The sequence below is a fragment of the Oncorhynchus tshawytscha genome, linkage group LG24 (assembly GCF_018296145.1).
Source record: "Oncorhynchus tshawytscha isolate Ot180627B linkage group LG24, Otsh_v2.0, whole genome shotgun sequence".
NCBI classification, from domain to species: Eukaryota; Metazoa; Chordata; class Actinopteri; order Salmoniformes; family Salmonidae; genus Oncorhynchus; species Oncorhynchus tshawytscha.
In genome coordinates, this window is record NC_056452.1 from 30,045,179 (window position 1) to 30,065,108 (window position 19,930).

Consider the following 19,930-nt stretch of genomic DNA (forward strand, 5'->3'; position numbering starts at 1 on the left):
AGATCTGCATCTAAGCGTTTTGGGGAGAAGAGGTCGGGAGAGGGGACCGGTGGGTACGAGCATTATGGTGTTTACCACATGTTCTTGGACCAAGGTGAGTGGCAGTTCAATAATTTGTTCATTCAAATGCAGAGGATGATCCCGTCCAATATCTATGAAATATGGTCCACGCACCATCCAGGGAGATTAACAGATTTATAGCTCCTCAAATATATGGGTGTGTGTCTGCCGCATGTTTTGGACAAACTGATTGGCAGTTCACTAATGTCCAGTTCATTCCTGCATACAATTACAGGGCCTTCAGAAAGTATTCACACCGTGTGACTCATTACACATTTTGTGTAACAGCCTCAATTCAAAATGGATTAAAAAAAATATATATATAAATTCACCCCATCTACACATATTTCCCAAAATAAAACATTTTTAAAAATGTTAAAACATTTGTTGGAAAGAAAAAATGAAAATCTGATTTACATAAGTTTTCACACACAAGTCAACACAGCTGTGAGTCTTTCTGGTAAGTCTTTAAGCTGTGAGTCTTTCTGGTAAGTCTTTAAGCTGTGAGTCTTTCTGGTAAGTCTTTAAGCTGTGAGTCTTTCTGGTAAGTCTTTAAGAGCTTTTCACAGCTGGATTCTACAAAATGTGTACTTTATTCTTTAAACAATTCTTAAAGCTCTGTCAAGTTGGTTGTTGATCATGTTAACCATTTTTCAATTCTTGCATGTGTTCTGGAGAGCTGAGAGCATGTGTTCTGGAGAGCTGAGTGCATGTGTTCTGGAGAGCTGAGAGCATGTGTTCTGGAGAGCTGAGAGCATGTGTTCTGGAGAGCTGAGTGCATGTGTTCTGGAGAGCTGAGAGCATGTGTTCTGGAGAGCTGAGTGCATGCATGTGTTCTGGAGAGCTGAGTGCATGTGTTCTGGAGAGCTGAGTGCATGTGTTCTGGAGAGCTGAGTGCATGTGTTCTGGAGAGCTGAGTGCATGTGTTCTGGAGAGCTGAGTGCATGTGTTCTGGAGAGCTGAGTGCATGTGTTCTGGAGAGCTGAGAGCATGCGTTCTGGAGAGCTGAGAGCATGTCTTCTGGAGAGCTGAGTGCATGTGTTCTGGAGAGCTGAGTGCATGTGTTCTGGAGAGCTGAGTGCATGTGTTCTGGAGAGCTGAGAGCATGTGTTCTGGAGAGCTGAGAGCATTCGTTCTGGAGAGCTGAGAGCATTCGTTCTGGAGAGCTGAGTGCACGTGTTCTGGAGAGCTGAGTGCATGTGTTCTGGAGAGCTGAGTGCATGTGTTCTGGAGAGCTGAGTGCATGCGTTCTGGAGAGCTGAGTGCATGTGTTCTGGAGAGCTGAGAGCATGTGTTCTGGAGAGCTGAGAGCATGCGTTCTGGAGAGCTGAGAGCATGTGTTCTGGAGAGCTGAGTGCATGTGTTCTGGAGAGCTGAGAGCATGTGTTCTGGAGAGCTGAGAGCATGTGTTCTAGAGAGCTGAGAGCATGTGTTCTGGAGAGCTGAGTGCATGTGTTCTGGAGAGCTGAGAGCATGTGTTCTGGAGAGCTGAGAGCATGTGTTCTGGAGAGCTGAGTGCATGTGTTCTGGAGAGCTGTTAGCATGTGTTCTGGAGAGCTGAGAGCATGTGTTCTGGAGAGCTGAGTGCATGCGTTCTGGAGAGCTGAGAGCATGTGTTCTGGAGAGAGAGGCGCCTATAAGCTATCTTCGCCACAGACCCTTACCCTTCTTCTTGTCTGAACATTTAAATGATACTCTTCACAAATACTTTAGATGCTGTTCACTGATAGCTGCAACTCAATAGTCAGCTAGGCCTTTTGCCAAGACTTCCTCATATACCACGTCTCTCCTGCTCTACTGGGTTTTTGCCCTATCAACTTTCTTTCGTTGTCCAGAAGCCAAAACCACAATCTTAGTCATATTAGCAACGCATCATAGGTATCCCCTTTCCCTTTTTAACAAGGTAGAACAGCTGCATTGTTATGAACACACCTCTGTCCATTTCAACCGTTTCAACAGCATGCCAATTGAAATCAATTGGCCTACCTTATCTCAGAATGAGCACGAGTTGCCAATTCCTTATACTGTATATAATTGTGTTTTATACTTATTGCACATTTTTTTTACATTCTTGCGATATTTGGAATATCATGCTGAAACATACATTCAAATGAATTCTATATATCGCCCACCCTTAGCACCAAGTGGTGTGTATATCAACATCATGACTGATTGAGCGTATGAGACAGACATACTGTGGTATTGAACACCACGTCGTGTTTATATCAACAGAATGCATCGAAGCAGCACTGCACCCTCTTCATTCCCATTCAGCGCCTTCCATCAGCCTCTGTGTCAAATAACATTGAATTCATACACTTCCTCAACCACACAGGCTCAAAGCCCAGGTCCAGTCAAGAGGCACGTGGAGGACATCATTGTAATCTGACTGGCTCGATGTCTGGCTGCGTCATCTGCATCTGTTCTCTTTTGAAGCTAGAATGTTTAATCAGCCAGGCCTGTATACTAATCTGTATTCCACCTATGGCTCATTCAGTTCTTTTGAACGGAAGGAGAGTGAGATTGTGGAGTCATTACTCAGCACAAGCCCAGAGTCCCTTCAGTTTCCTCAATCAAGTGGCAATTATGTCACTACACACATTTATTGGATTAACCCGGGGTCAGCCATGTAAAATGGATCTCTGCCTCCCAACCCAGTCATCATCACTTGTCCACTAGATTCTAGAATGTCAAGTATCCCCAGTCATCATTACTTGTCCACTAGATTCTAGAATGCCAAGTAACCCCAGTCATCATTACTTGTCTACTAGATTCTAGAATGCCAAGTAACCCCAGTCATCATAACTTGTCCACTAGATTCTAGAATGCCAAGTAACCCCAGTCATCATCACTTGTCCACTAGATTCTAGAATGCCAAGTAACCCCAGTCATCATCACTTGTCCACTAGATTCTAGAATGCCAAGTATTCTAAGTCATCATCACTTGTCCACTAGATTCTAGAATGCCAAGTAATCCTAGTCATCATCACTTGTCCACTAGATTCTAGAATGCCAAGTAATCCAAGTCATCATTCCTCATCCATTAGATCTAGAACGCCAAATAACTATTCCATCTTCGCAACATAACCCACTCTGTCCCAGTCCCAAGCTTGACGACCAGTGTTGTGTAAAGTCACCAACACCCCTGGGGATAACCAGGTCCCAGATCTGTTTGTTCGGTCTTGCCAAATCCTATGGTCAGCATAAACAGATCTGGGACCAGGCCACTCCTGGGAAACAGTAGCAGGGGGATTTTCAAGCCTTTATAGGTAACTGACTATCACAGCTTATTGTGAAATAGACATTAATTACTTAGTCCGCTACACACATTTATTCACAATGCATTTCCTGTGTATTACATTATTTTCTTTCTTCATAATGCATTCATGTACATGACACAAATTCCAATTTGTTGTGGCTAACGTTAGCTAGCTAGGTTAACTGGGTGGTTAACTTTAGCTAGGCTAGGGGTTAAGTTTAAGTAATATGGTAGCTAAGTAGCTAAAAAGTAATTTGTTGTTGCTAATTCGCTCAAATGCTAAAGTTAGTCCATGACGTGATTTGAACATACAACGTTTCAGTTGTGTTAAAAGTTTTGGTTTTTCCATTTATGTTTTGAGGTTGGACTTTTAGCATGAGTAGCACGTTAGCATGTACGGCTCACCGATTGGTGCCACCTCGTTAGTCAGTATGTGTTTCACCTGTGCTGGCCTACGTGATATTTAAGAGTGGCTGGCCCAGTGCTCCAGTTGTCTTGCGAGATGTGGAGGGTCAACACCTTACATTGGCGCTCCCCTATTTGATTTCTAGAAAAACATTCCTTTGTCTGATCTTCCCTGTTTCCATTTTGTTCAAGTTTTTGGTTTGCTTCCTGTCTTGAAGTTTGGGGTGGGTTGTTCTTTAGTTTAGTGGGCACTCATGGTGGGTGTCTTTTAGGTTCCAGTTGTTGTTGCTAGTCAACTTTCAGTGGACACCCCCATGAGTGTCTATCAGAACCCCTCCTAAAACACCACCTGTTTCATTTAGGTTTCTGTCAGTGACTCTGTCAGTTCCCCCTTCTGTTTAAGTGACATTTTGGATTTTCTTTTGCTGGGGAACGTAACATTTGATTGACGGTCGCAATAGGGTTAGCTAACATGCTAGCTAAGAAGTTAAAGGTTAGGGTTTGCTAACATGCAAGCTAAGTAGTTAAAGTTTAGTGTTAGCTGACATGCTAGTTCAGTAGTTAAGTATTGAGTTGTTGCTAAAATTCTGAAGTTCTTCTTGACGTGATTTGTACACACAACATAATGGGATGCTAGACAGCTGTGTTATACACCCACCCATCCTCCCTGACCAACCTCACTCCTATTGTTTCTGTCTTAAGTAACCTACGGTCTTCATCTGTGACTCAAATTCACTGAAAAAGTTAATTGTTTGTGTGCCTGGCACAAATTTCCAATAAGCAATTTGTGTTTATTTCACAGTGTTCGATTCTGGGTGAAACTTGGAACAGAAGAATAGTATTTAAAGGAGTGAAAGAGATTGTTTTTTTTACATCAGAAGATAATGATTCTCTGTAGGAGACAGATGGCTTTGGGATGTTTTGGGTGGACGGGAGAAAGTCACATGATTGCTATAGGGGAAGTGTATGGATATCTGTGGATTAGGCGAAGGAGGGGTTGAGGTCAGGTCAGATCCCCCTGAAGGGAGATATTGTTTATTACCCTCTTCCTGTCAAACTATATGATGTAAGGATTGGAGAGGGCATTTGTAAGGATTTGGGGCATTATACTACTATTACACCTGGAAAAAAAACAGAGGCAATGTCTATGGCCAAAGTTAATGATTCTATATTTTTACAGGTACTGTACATTTCATTTTTTTTACACCTATAGTTTATTTTTACCTTTATTTAACAGGTCAGTTAAGAAGAAGTTGGTTAACTGCCTTGTTCAGGGTCAGAACTACAGATTTGTACCTTGTCAGCTCTGGGATTTGAACTTGCAACCTTCTGGTTACTCATCCACCACTCTAACCACTAGGCTACCCTGCCACCCAGTTAGACCTTTATAGTTTGTTTAATGGCTTACAGGAACAACTTATAGACCCATTCTATCTTTGCTAAATAAGGTAACTTGAACCCATTTGTAATCCACATCGTTTTAAGTTATTGCATGGTTTCAATAGCATTCGCACTGATATAGGGACTAGGCCTACTGTAAATTGCATTATGGCTGAGCATGGACATGCCAAACGTAGTCAATAAACAATATTCAATTAATTATTGATTGAGGCCAAAGAGAACAAATAATTATAATGAAATTCTAAAACAAAACAACTTGTTTTAAATGGGCCACTTACAGGCTCCATACTTTCTCCCCGTGGGGGGAATAATATTAAAACACACTATGGAGGGTTTTTACACACATCCAAAACGAGACCTGCCTGACTAAAATAATGTGGTTCTGCCTGACTAAAATAATGTGGTCTTGCCTGACTAAAATAATGTGGTCCTGCCTGACTAAAATAATGTGGTCCTGCCTGATTAAAATAATGTGGTCCTGCCTGACTAAAATAATGTGGCTCTGCCTAGTTAAAATAATGTGGCCCTGCCTAGTTAAAATAATGTGGGCCTGCCTTCAATGCAGAGATAAAAAAGAGAATGTCAGCTCATTGTTTTACTCCTCTTAAACTTGGTATTTTAATAAAGCTTTGGTGATTAAGATGTATTTCCAAGCGGTCTCAGGAGCCAAACCCTTTATCCACAGTCTTGTCTACTTTGTGAATGATTTGGGGCAGATTAAAAAAAAGAGGAGAGGAGGCTATGCTTGGTTTTTAATCAAATAAAACAAAATGGGGAGAAAAAAAAAACATGTTTTAAAAAAAATGTTTCTAAACAGGAAGTATCCAGGCACCAAAAGGACCTTAGGCTTCTCTTGTACCATGTTCATATGGGTGGTGTGCGTCACAGCTGGATAGGCTGTGTTTCCACTCAAAGAATGTAGCGTTACCGCTTAAACCAGCTTTTGGTTGGTCTTAAATATCACTTTGGATCATGTTTTTAAAGATACTGAGCACAAAGCGAGCTGGTAAAACGAGAAGGTGAATTGCAGTTTAGTTGTTGCAGCTTTAAAGATAATATCCTGCAATTCTATAAAATGGTTCCATGAGGCAGAGAAAACTTTGCGGTTTTAAAGCGTACAGTACAGTGCATGTATGTTTAAAAAATAATTGTATTAATAAAATGAATAATTGGTGTACTACTGTGGATACCAATATCCCTGTGAGCCTCCCAGGCCCATGTTGCCCAGAGTTAAGAACAGAAATGGTAGATTAATAATATTTATTAAAATTTGTTTAATCTGTTGTTAGTAATATTCATTAAAAATAAGTGTTTGTTATTTATTGTTTGTAATTCTCCACATAACACACTCGTTCTGCCAGTCACATTCTGCTGCAGGTCCCCAAAGCACACACATCACTGGGTCGCTCGTCTTTTCAGTTCGCTGCCGCTAGCGCCTGGAATGAGCTGCAACAAACACTCAAACTGGACAGTTTTCTCTCAATCTCTTCATTCAAAGACTTTGATGTATTTTTGTCTTTACCTTCTTTTACCTAGAATTCACATTGTTTAGGGCCCTCCCGAGTGGAGCAGCGTTCTAAGGCACTGCATCGCAGAGCTAGAGGTGACACTACAGCCCGGGTTCGATCCTGGGCTGTATCACAACCGGCTGTGTTCGGGAGTCCCATAGGGTGACGCACAATTGGCCCAGCGTCATCCGGGTTAGGGGAGGGTTTGGCGGGTTTGGCGGGTTTGGTTAGGGGAGGGCTTTACTTGGCTCATTATGCTCTAGCGACTCCTTGTGGCGGGCCGGGCACCTGCAGGCTGACCTCGGTCGTCAAGTGTGTGAACAGTGTTTCGTCCCAACACATTGATGCGGCTGGCTTCCGGGTTAAGGAGCACGGTTTGGCGGGTTCCAGAGGACGCATGACTCGACGTTCACCTTTCTCGACGCCGTTGTGGAGTTGCAGCGATGAGACAAGATCAAAATTGTGGAGGAAAAAGGGGGTAACATAAAAAATATTCACATTTGTTGACAACTCAATTAAATATCAACCAAATATGGATGTCGATTTTACGTTACGTCAGGATTTAGCCCTAAGGGAAGGTATTTAGAGTTCATTCTCACAGCCTGACTGGTTTAAGAGCTGTAAGAATGAGTGACGAAACAACTTAGACAATTAACTCTTCTTATACATACAATTTAGAATGATGCTTTTATCCAGAATGTCTTCCAGGGAAAATAAATATTTGATATACGTGACCCCAGTGGGAACTGAACCCGTGACCCCAGTGGGAACTGAACCCGTGACCCCAGTGGGAAATGAACCCGTGACCCCAGTGGGAACTGAACCCATGACCCCAGTGGGAAATGAACCCGTGACCCCAGTGGGAAATGAACCCGTGACCCCAGTGGGAAATGAACCCGTGACCCCAGTGGGAAAAATGAACCCGTGACCCCAGTGGGAAATGAACCCGTGACCCCAGTGGGAACTGAACCCGTGACCCCAGTGGGAACTGAACCCGTGACCCCAGTGGGAACTGAACCCGTGACCCCAGTGGGAACTGAACCCGTGACCCCAGTGGGAACTGAACCCGTGACCCCAGTGGGAACTGAACCCGTGACCCCAGTGGGAACTGAACCCGTGACCCTAGTGTTGCTAACGCCAAGCTTTCACCAACACACACACACACAAATCTTCCCTCCACATCCCCTCTGCTAGCCTCTAACACTACGTTATGTCCATGTGACCTAATTTAAGTCTGTTTCATGATGTTACAGTACAACCATGATAGTGTTTCCTCTCCACATACAGTGGATGGGCCCCTGGGTAATGATCCAAGTGTGTGCTTCATACTGTACATAATTTAACACAGATTAAATAATTCATTCATCGTTGCAGCCGCTACCAAGTTAATTAAAGATTCTGTTTAAGTTGATGAAAAAGATAAATGAGATGAAAGCGAAGTGTGTCCCAAATGAAACCCTATTCTCTATATGAAGCAATATCATTGACCAGAACCCATAGTTGCACGTACTCTTCCATTCCAAATAAGCAAGACTTGGAAAGGCTCACCCATCTTCTCTGTGTCCCAAATGGAATTTTATACCCTATGGGCCTTGGTCAAAATTAGTGCACTATATAGGGACTAGAGTGCCATAGGGCTCTGGTCAAAAGTAGTGTACTATATAGGAAATAGGTTGTCATAGGGCTCTGGTCTAAAGTAGTGCACTATATAGGGAATAGGGTGCCATAGGGCTCTGGTCTAAAGTAGTGCACTATATAGGGAATAGCGTGCCATATGGCTCTGGACTAAAGTAGTGCACAATATAGGGAATAGGGTGCCATAGGGCTCTGATCTAAAGTAGTCCACTATAATAGGGAATAGGGTGCCATTTGGGACACATTCAATTTAATGGTCAATCTTTTGGCTGTCATCACAGAACTATGCACCTAGAGAGTATGTAGTCTCTGTTATGTAAGTGGTAGGCTATAGAATCCTATGTAAGTGATAGGTTATAGAATCCTACGTAAGTGGTAGGTAATAGAATCTTAGGTAAGTGGTAGGTTATATAATCGTATGTAAGTGGTAGGTTATAGCATCTTAGGTAAGTGGTAGGTTAAAGAATCTTAGGTAAGTGGTAGGTAATAGAATCTTAGGTAAGTGGTAGGTTATATAATCGTATGTAAGTGGTAGGTTAAAGAACCTTAGGTAAGTGGTAGGTTATAGAATATTATGTAAGTGGTATGATATATTATCTTAAGTGGTAGGTTGTAGAATCGTATGTAATTGGTAGATTCTATAATCTTATGTAAGTGGTAAGTTATTTGTATATATATTTATTTAGGATCCCCATTAGTTCCTGCCAAGGCAGCAGCTACTCTTCCTGGGGTTTATTATGGATCCCTATTAGTTCCTGCCAAGACAGCAGCTACTCTTCCTGTGGTTTATTATGGATCCCCATTAGTCCCTGCCAAGGCAGCAGCTACTCTTCCTGGGGTTTATTATGGATCCCCATTAGTTCCAGCCAAGGCAGCAGCTACTCTTCCTGGGGTTTATTATGGATCCCCATTAGTTCCTGCCAAGGCAGCAGCTACTCTTCCTGGGGTTTATTATGGATCCCTATTAGTTCCTGCCAAGAAAGCAGCTACTCTTCCTGGGGTTTATTATGGATCCCCATTAGTTCCTGCCAAGGCAGCAGCTACTCTTCCTGGGGTTTATTATGGATCCCCATTAGTTCCAGCCAAGGCAGCAGCTACTCTTCCTGGGGTTTATTATGGATCCCCATTAGTTCCTGCCAAGGCAGCAGCTACTCTTCCTGGGGTTTATTATGGATCCCCATTAGTTCCTGTTCCTGCCAAGTTCCTGCCAAAGCAGCTACTCTTCCTGGGGTTTATTATGGATCCCCATTAGTTCCTGCCAAGGCAGCAGCTACTCTTCCTGGGGTTTATTATGGATCCCCATTAAGTTCCCTGGGGTTTATTATGGATCCCCAAGGCAGCAGCTACTCTTCCTGGGGTTTATTATGGATCCCCATTAGTTCCAGCCAAGGCAGCAGCTGCTCTTCCTGGGGTTTATTATGGATCCCCATTAGTTCCTGCCAGTTCCTGCCAAGGGTTTATTATGGATCCCTATTAGTTCCTGCCAAGGTAGCAGCTACTCTTCCTGGGGTTTATTATGGATCCCTATTAGTTCCTGCCAAGGCAGCAGCTACTCTTCCTGGGGTTTATTATGGATCCCTATTAGTTCCTGCCAAGGCAGCAGCTACTCTTCCTGGGGTTTATTTTGGATCCCTATTAGTTCCTGCCAAGGCTGCAGCTACTCTTCCTGGGGTTTATTATGGACTCTTCCTGGGGTTTATTATGGATCCCTATTAGTTCCTGCCAAGGCAGCAGCTACTCTTCCTGTGGTTTATTATGAATCCCTATTAGTTCCTGCCAAGGCAGCAGCTACTCTTCCTGGGGTTTATTATGGATCCCTATTAGTTCCTGCCAAGGCAGCAGCTACTCTTCCTGGGCCACTCAATGACATTCAGAGACTTGTCCTGAAGCCATTCCTGCGTTGTCTTTGCTGTGTGCTTAGGATTGTTTCACCTATTGGAAGGTGAACGTGCACCCAGTCTTTCACCATAGGGATGGTGTCAGGTTTCCTCCAGACGTGACGCTCGGCATTCAGTCCAAAGAGTTAAATCTTGGTTTCATTAGACCAGAGAATCTTGTGTCTCGAGGTCTGAGTCTTTTGGTGCCTTTTGACAAACTCCAAGTGGGCTGTCATGTGCCTATTATTTACATAAAAATTCAGACCCTTTGCTATGAGACTCGAAATTGAGCTCAAGTGCATCCTGCTTCCATTGATCATCCTTGAAATGTTTCTACAACTTGATTGGAGTCCACCTGTGGTACATTCAATTGATTGGACATGATTTGGAAAGGCACACACCTGTCTATATAAGGTCCCACAGCTGACAGAGCATGTCAGAGCAAAAACCAAGTCATGAGGTCGAAGGAATTGTCCAAAGACCACCGAGACAGGATTGTAATAGAGGCACAGATCTGGGGAAGGGTACCGAAAAATGTCTGCATCATTAAAGGTCCCCAAGAACACAGTGGCCTCCATCATTCTTAAAAGGAAGAAGTTTGGAACCACCAGGACTCTTCCTAGAGCTGGCCGCCCAGCCAAACTGAGCAATTGGGGGAGAAGGGCCTTGGTCAGATAGGTGACCAAGATCCCGATGGTCATTCTGACAGAACTCCAGAGTTCCTCTCTGAAGATGGTTGTCCTTCTGAAAGGTTCTCCCGTCTCTGCAGCACTCCATCAATCAGGCCTTTATAGTAGAGTGGTCAGACGTGCCTTCTACTGAGGAGTGGCTTCCATGACAGCCTGCTTGGAATTTGCCAAAAGGCACCTAAAGACTCTCAGAACATGTGAAACAAGAGTCTCTGGTCTGATGAAACCAAGATTGAACTCTTTGGCCTGAATGCCAAGCATCACATCTGGAAGAAACCTGGCACCATCCCTACGGTGAAGCATGGTGGTGGCAGCATCATGCTGTGTGGATGTTCTTCAGCGGCAAGGACTGGGAGACTAGTCAGGATTGAGGGAAAGATGAACGGAGCAAAGTACAGAGAGATCCTTGATGAAAACCTGCTTCAGAGCACTCAGGACCTCAGACTGGGGCGAAGGTTCACCTTCCAACAGGACAATGACCGTAAGCACACAGCCAAGACAACGCAGGTGTGGCTTCGGGACAAGTCTCTGAATATCCTTGAATGGCCCAGCCAGAGTCCGGACTTGAACCTGATCAAACATATCTGGAGAGACCTGAAAATAGCTATGCATCGACGCTCCCCATCCAACCTGAGAGAGCTTGAGAGGATCTGCAGAGAAGAATGGGAGAAACTCCCCAAATACAGGTGTGCCAAGCTTGTAGCATCATACCCAAGAAAACTCACTTGGAGTTTGTAACGATGAGACAGCCTGTAGGGAGGTCAGAGACCTGACAGCAACCTCTCCCTCAACTTGATCAAGACAGATGATTGTAGACTAAAGGAAAAGGAGGACCAAGCACAACCAACCTGTAGTGGAGTAGGTTGAGAGCTTCAAGTTCCTTGGTATCCACATCACCAACAAACTAACATGGTCCAAGCACACCAAGACAGTTGTGAAGAGGGCCGAACAAAACCTATTCGCCCCTCAGGAGACTGACAAAATTTGTCATGGGTCCCCAGATCCTCAAAAAGTTCTACAGCTGCACCATCGAGAGAATCCTGCTGGGTTGCATCACTGCCTGGTACGGCAACTGCCTCCAACCGCAAGGCACAACAAAGGGTTGTGCGTACGGCCCAGTACATCACCGGTGCCAAGCTTCCTGCCATCCAGGACCTCTATACCAGGCGGTGTCAGAGTAAGGCCCTAAAGGCCCTAAAAAGACTCTAGCAACCCTAGTTATAGACTGTGCTCTCTGCCACCGCACGGCAAGCGGTAGCGGAGCGCCAAGTCTAGGTCCAAGAGGCTTTTAAGCAGCTTCTACCCACAAGCCATAAGACTCCTGGACAGCTAATCAAATGGCTACCCAGACTATTTACAATCCCCCCCTACACTGTTGCTACTATCTTATTATCTATGCATGGTCACTTTAACAACTCTACCTACATGTACACATTATCTAAATTACCTCGACACCAGTGCCCCCAGACATGGACTTCCCCCTGTACATAGCCTACACATTGACTCTGTACCGTAATACCCTGTATATAGCCTCCACATGGACTCTGTACCGTAACACCCTGTATATAGCCTCCACATGGACTCTGTACCGTAACACCCTGTATACAGCCTCCACATTTGACTCTGTACCGTAACACCCTGTATATAGCCTCCACATTGACTCTGTACCGGTACACCCTGTATATAGCCTCCACATTGACTCTGTACCGGTACCCCCTGTATATAGCCTCCACATGGACTCTGTACCATAACACCCTGTATATAGCCCTCACATTGACTCTGTACCAGTACCCCCTGTACATAGCCTACACATTGACTCTGTACCGTAATACCCTGTATATAGCCTCCACATGGACTCTGTACCGTAACACCCTGTATATAGCCTCCACATGGACTCTGTACCGTAACACCCTGTATACAGCCTCCACATTTGACTCTGTACCGTAACACCCTGTATATAGCCTCCACATTGACTCTGTACCGGTAACCCCTGTATATAGCCTCCACATTGACTCTGTACCGTAACACCCTGTATATAGCCTCCACATTGACTCTGTACCGTAACACCCTGTATATAGCCTCCACATTGACTCTGTACCATATTACCCTGTATATATCCTCCACATTGACTCTGTACCGTAACACCCTGTACATAGCCTCCACATTGACTCTGTACCAGTACCCCCTGTATATAGCCTCCACATGGACTCTGTACCGGTAACCCCTGTATACAGCCTCCACATTGACTCTGTACCGGTTCCCCCTGTATATAGCCTCCACATTGACTCTGTACCGGTACCCCCTGTACATAGCCTCCACATGGACTCTGTACCGTAACACCCTGTATATAGCCTCCACATTGACTCTGTACCGGTACCCCCTGTACATAGCCTCCACATGGACTCTGTACCGTAACACCCTGCATATAGCCTCCACATGGACTCTGTACCGTAACACCCTGTATATAGCCTCCACATGGACTCTGTACCGTAACACCCTGTATATAGCCTCCACATTGACTCTGTACCGTAACACCCTGTATATAGCCTCCACATTGACTCTGTACCGTACCCCCTGTATATAGCCTCCACATTGACTCTGTACCGGTACCCCTGTATATAGCCTCCACATGGACTCTGTACCGTAACCCCTGTATATAGCCTCCACATTGACTCTGTACCGGTACCCCCCTGTATATAGCCTCCACATTGACTCTGTACCAGTACCCCCCTGTATATAGCCTCCACATTGACTCTGTACCGTACCCCCTGTATATAGCCTCCACATTGACTCTGTACCAGTACCCCCTGTATATAGCCTCCACATTGACTCTGTACCAGTACCCCCTGTATATAGCCTCCACATTGACTCTGTACCGTAACCCCCTGTATATAGCCTCCAGATTGACTCTGTACCGGTACCCCCTGTATATAGCCTCCACATTGACTCTGTACCGTAACACCCTGTATATATTCTCCACATTGACTCTGTACCGGTACCCCTGTATATAGCCTCCACATTGACTCTGTACCGGTACCCCCTGTATATAGCCTCCACATTGACTCTGTACCATAACACCCTGTATATAGCCTCCACATTGACTCTGTACCAGTACCCCCCTGTATATAGCCTCCACATTGACTCTGTACCGGTACCCCCTGTACATAGCCTCCACATTGACTCTGTACCGTAACACCCTGTATATAGCCTCCACATGGACTCTGTACCGTAACACCCTGTATATAGCCTCCACATTGACTCTGTACCGGTACCCCCTGTATATAGCCTCCACATGGACTCTGTACCGTAACACCCTGTATATAGCCTCCACATTGACTCTGTACCGGTAACCCCCTGTATATAGCCTCCACATTGACTCTGTACCAGTACCTCCTGTATATAGCCTCCACATTGACTCTGTACCGTACCCCTGTATATAGCCTCCACATTGACTCTGTACCAGTACCCCTGTATATAGCCTCCACATTGACTCTGTACCAGTAACCCCCTGTATATAGCCTCCACATTGACTCTGTACCGGTACCCCCTGTATATAGCCTCCACATTCACTCTGTACCGGTACCCCCTGTATATAGCCTCCACATGGACTCTGTACCGGTAACCCCTGTATATAGCCTCCACATTGACTCTGTACCGGTACCCCATGTATATAGCCTCCACATTGACTCTGTACCGGTTCCCCTGTATATAGCCTCCACATTGACTCTGTACCATAACACCCTGTATATAGCCTCCACATTGACTCTGTACCAGTACCCCCTGTATATAGCCTCCACATTGACTCTGTACCGGTACCCCCTGTACATAGCCTCCACATGGACTCTGTACCGTAACACCCTGTATATAGCCTCAACATGGACTCTGTACCGTAACACCCTGTATATAGCCTCCACATTGACTCTGTACCGGTACACCCTGTATATAGCCTCCACATTCACTCTGTACCGGTACCCCCTGTATATAGCCTCCACATTGACTCTGTACCGGTACCCCCTGTATATAGCCTCCACATGGACTCTGTACCGTAACACCCTGTATATAGCCTCCACATTGACTCTGTACCGGTACCCCCTGTATATAGCCTCCACATTGACTCTGTACCAGTACCCCTGTACATAGCCTCCACATTGACTCTGTACCGTAATACCCTGTATATAGCCTCCACATGGACTCTGTACCGTAACACCCTGTATATAGCCTCCACATTGACTCTGTACCGTAACCCCTGTATATAGCCTCCACATTTGACTCTGTACCGTAACACCCTGTATATAGCCTCCACATTGACTCTGTACCGGTACCCCTGTATATAGCCTCCACATGGACTCTGTACCATAACACCCTGTATATAGCCTCCACATTGACTCTGTACCAGTACCCCCTGTATATAGCCTCCACATTGACTCTGTACCAGTACCCCTGTATATAGCCTCCACATTGACTCTGTACCGTACCCCTGTATATAGCCTCCACATTCACTCTGTACCGGTACCCCTGTATATAGCCTCCACATGGACTCTGTACCGTAACCCCTGTATATAGCCTCCACATTGACTCTGTACCGGTACCCCATGTGTATATAGCCTCCACATTGACTCTGTACAGGTTCCCCTGTATATAGCCTCCACATTGACTCTGTACCATAACACCCTGTATATAGCCTCCACATTGACTCTGTACCAGTACCCCCTGTATATAGCCTCCACATTGACTCTGTACCGGTACCCCCTGTATGATAGCCTCCACATGGACTCTGTACCGTAACACCCTGTATATAGCCTCCACATGGACTCTGTACCGTAACACCCTGTATATAGCCTCCACATTGACTCTGTACCGGTACACCCTGTATATAGCCTCCACATTCACTCTGTACCGGTACCCCACATGTATATAGCCTCCACATTGACTCTGTACCGTACCCCTGTATATAGCCTCCACATGGACTCTGTACCGTAACACCCTGTATATAGCCTCCACATTGACTCTGTACCAGTACCCCCTGTATATAGCCTCCACATTGACTCTGTACCAGTACCCCTGTATATAGCCTCCACATTGACTCTGTACCGGTACCCCCTGTACATAGCCTCCACATGGACTCTGTACCGTAACACCCTGTATATAGCCTCCACATGGACTCTGTACCGGCAACCCCTCTATATAGCCTCCACATTGACTCTGTACCGGTGCCCCTGTATATAGCCTCCACATTGACTCTGTACCATAACACCCTGTATATAGCCTCCACATTGACTCTGTACCAGTACCCCTGTATATAGCCTCCACATTGACTCTGTACCGGTACCCCCTGTACATAGCCTCCACATGGACTCTGTGCCGTAACACCCTGCATATAGCCTCCACATGGACTCTGTACCGTAACACCCTGTATATAGCCTCCACATGACTCTGTACCGTAACACCCTGTATATAGCCTCCACATGGACTCTGTACCGTAACACCCTGTATATAGCCTCCACATTGACTCTGTACCGGTACCCCCTGTATATAGCCTCCACATGGACTCTGTACCGTAACACCCTGTATATAGCCTCCACATTGACTCTGTACCGGTACCCCCTGTATATAGCCTCCACATTGACTCTGTACCAGTACCCCTGTATATAGCCTCCACATTGACTCTGTACCGGTACCCCCTGTACATAGCCTCCACATTGACTCTGTACCAGTACCCCTGTATATAGCCTCCACATTGACTCTGTACCGGTACACCCTGTATATAGCCTCCACATTGACTCTGTACCGGTACCCCTGTATATAGCCTCCACATGGACTCTGTACCGGTAACCCCTGTATACAGCCTCCACATTGACTCTGTACCGGTACCCCCTGTATATAGCCTCCACATTGACTCTGTACCGGTTCCCCTGTATATAGCCTCCACATTGACTCTGTACCATAACACCCTGTATATAGCCTCCACATTGACTCTGTACCAGTACCCCTGTATATAGCCTCCACATTGACTCTGTACCGGTACCCCTGTATATAGCCTCCACATGGACTCTGTACCGTAACACCCTGTATATAGCCTCCACATTGACGACACAACAGTGGTAGGCTCTGTACCGGTACACCCCTGTATATAGCCTCCACATTGACTCTGTACCCCCTGGTACCCCCTGTATATAGCCTCCACATTGACTCTGTACCGGTACCCCCTGTATATAGCCTCCACATGACTCTGTACCGTACACCCTGTATATAGCCTCCACATTGACTCTGTACCGTACCCCTGTATATAGCCTCCACATTGACTCTGTACCAGTACCCCCTGTATATAGCCTCCACATTGACTCTGTACCGGTACCCCTGTACATAGCCTCCACATGGACTCTGTACCGTAACCCCTGTATATAGCCTCCACATGGACTCTGTACCGTAACACCCTGTATATAGCCTCCACATTGACTCTGTACCGTACCCCTGTATATAGCCTCCACATTGACTCTGTACCATAACACCCTGTATATAGCCTCCACATTGACTCTGTACCAGTACCCCCTGTATATAGCCTCCACATTGACTCTGTACCGGTACCCCTGTATATAGCCTCCACATGGACTCTGTACCGTAACACCCTGCATATAGCCTCCACATGGACTCTGTACCGTAACACCCTGTATATAGCCTCCACATGGACTCTGTACCGTAACACCCTGTATATAGCCTCCACATTGACTCTGTACCGGTTCCCCCTGTATATAGCCTCCACATTGACTCTGTACCATAACACCCTGTATATAGCCTCCACATTGACTCTGTACCAGTACCCCCTGTATATAGCCTCCACATTGACTCTGTACCGGTACCCCCTGTACATAGCCTCCACATGGACTCTGTACCGTAACACCCTGTATATAGCCTCCACATGGACTCTGTACCGTAACACCCTGTATATAGCCTCCACATTGACTCTGTACCGGTACCCCTGTATATAGCCTCCACATTGACTCTGTACCGTACCCCTGTATATAGCCTCCACATGGACTCTGTACCATAACACCCTGCAATAGCCTCCACATGGACTCTGTACCGTAACACCCTGTATATAGCCTCCACGTGACTCTGTACCGTAACACCCTGTATATAGCCTCCACATTGACTCTGTACCGGTTCCCCTGTATATAGCCTCCACATTGACTCTGTACCGTAACACCCTGTATATAGCCTCCACATTGACTCTGTACCGGTACCCCCTGTATATAGCCTCCACATTGACTCTGTACCATAACACCCTGTATATAGCCTCCACATTGACTCTGTACCAGTACCCCCTGTATATAGCCTCCACATTGACTCTGTACCGGTACCCCCTGTACATAGCCTCCACATGGACTCTGTACCGTAACACCCTGTATATAGCCTCCACATGGACTCTGTACCGTAACACCCTGTATATAGCCTCCACATTGACTCTGTACCGGTACCCCCTGTATATAGCCTCCACATGGACTCTGTACCGTAACACCCTGTATATAGCCTCCACATGGACTCTGTACCGTAACACCCTGTATATAGCCTCCACATTGACTCTGTAACGTAATACCCTGTATATAGCCTCCACATTGACTCTGTACCGTAACACCCTGTATATAGCCTCCACATTGACTCTGTACCGTAACACCCTGTATATAGCCTCCACATTGACTCTGTACCGGTACCCCCTGTATATAGCCTCCACATTGACTCTGTACCAGTACCCCCTGTATATAGCCTCCACATTGACTCTGTACCGTACCCCCTGTATATAGCCTCCACATTGACTCTGTACCAGTACCCCTGTATATAGCCTCCACATTGACTCTGTACCAGTACCCCCTGTATATAGCCTCCACATTGACTCTGTACCGGTACCCCCTGTATATAGCCTCCACATTCACTCTGTACCGGTACCCCCTGTATATAGCCTCCACATGGACTCTGTACCGGTAACCCCTGTATATAGCCTCCACATTGACTCTGTACCGTACCCCCTGTATATAGCCTCCACATTGACTCTGTACCGGTAACCCCCTGTATATAGCCTCCACATTGACTCTGTACCATAACACCCTGTATATAGCCTCCACATTGACTCTGTACCAGTACCCCTGTATATAGCCTCCACATTGACTCTGTACCGTACCCCTGTACATAGCCTCCACATGGACTCTGTACCGTAACACCCTGTATATAGCCTCCACATGGACTCTGTACCGTAACACCCTGTATATAGCCTCCACATTGACTCTGTACCGGTACACCCTGTATATAGCCTCCACATTCACTCTGTACCGGTACCCCTGTATATAGCCTCCACATTGACTCTGTACCGGTACCCCCCTGTATATAGCCTCCACATGGACTCTGTACCGTAACACCCTGTATATAGCCTCCACATTGACTCTGTACCGGTACCCCCTGTATATAGCCTCCACATTGACTCTGTACCAGTACCCCTGTATATAGCCTCCACATTGACTCTGTACCGTAATACCCTGTATATAGCCTCCACATGGACTCTGTACCGTAACACCCTGTATATAGCCTCCACATGGACTCTGTACCGTAACACCCTGTATATAGCCTCCACATTTGACTCTGTACCGTAACACCCTGTATATAGCCTCCACATTGACTCTGTACCGGTACCCCTGTATATAGCCTCCACATGGACTCTGTACCGTAACACCCTGTATATAGCCTCCACATGGACTCTGTACCGTAACACCCTGTATATAGCCTCCACATTTACTCTGTACCGTAACACCCTGTATATAGCCTCCACATGGACTCTGTACCGGTACCCCCTGTACATAGCCTCCACATGGACTCTGTACCGTAACACCCTGTATATAGCCTCCACATGGACTCTGTACCGTAACACCCTGTATATAGCCTCCACATTGACTCTGTACCGGTTCCCCCTGTATATAGCCTCCACATTGACTCTGTACCATAACACCCTGTATATAGCCTCCACATTGACTCTGTACCGGTACCCCTGTATATAGCCTCCACATTGACTCTGTACCAGTACCCCCTGTATATAGCCTCCACATTGACTCT

General features: G+C 45.9%; 1 protein-coding gene across 2 annotated transcripts in view; it reads right to left on the minus strand.

Annotated features, from left to right (window-relative positions):
* sptlc3 (serine palmitoyltransferase, long chain base subunit 3) overlaps positions 1 to 19,930 on the minus strand; it is a 113,999-nt gene that overhangs the window by 59,385 nt on the left and 34,684 nt on the right. The window lies entirely within an intron of this gene.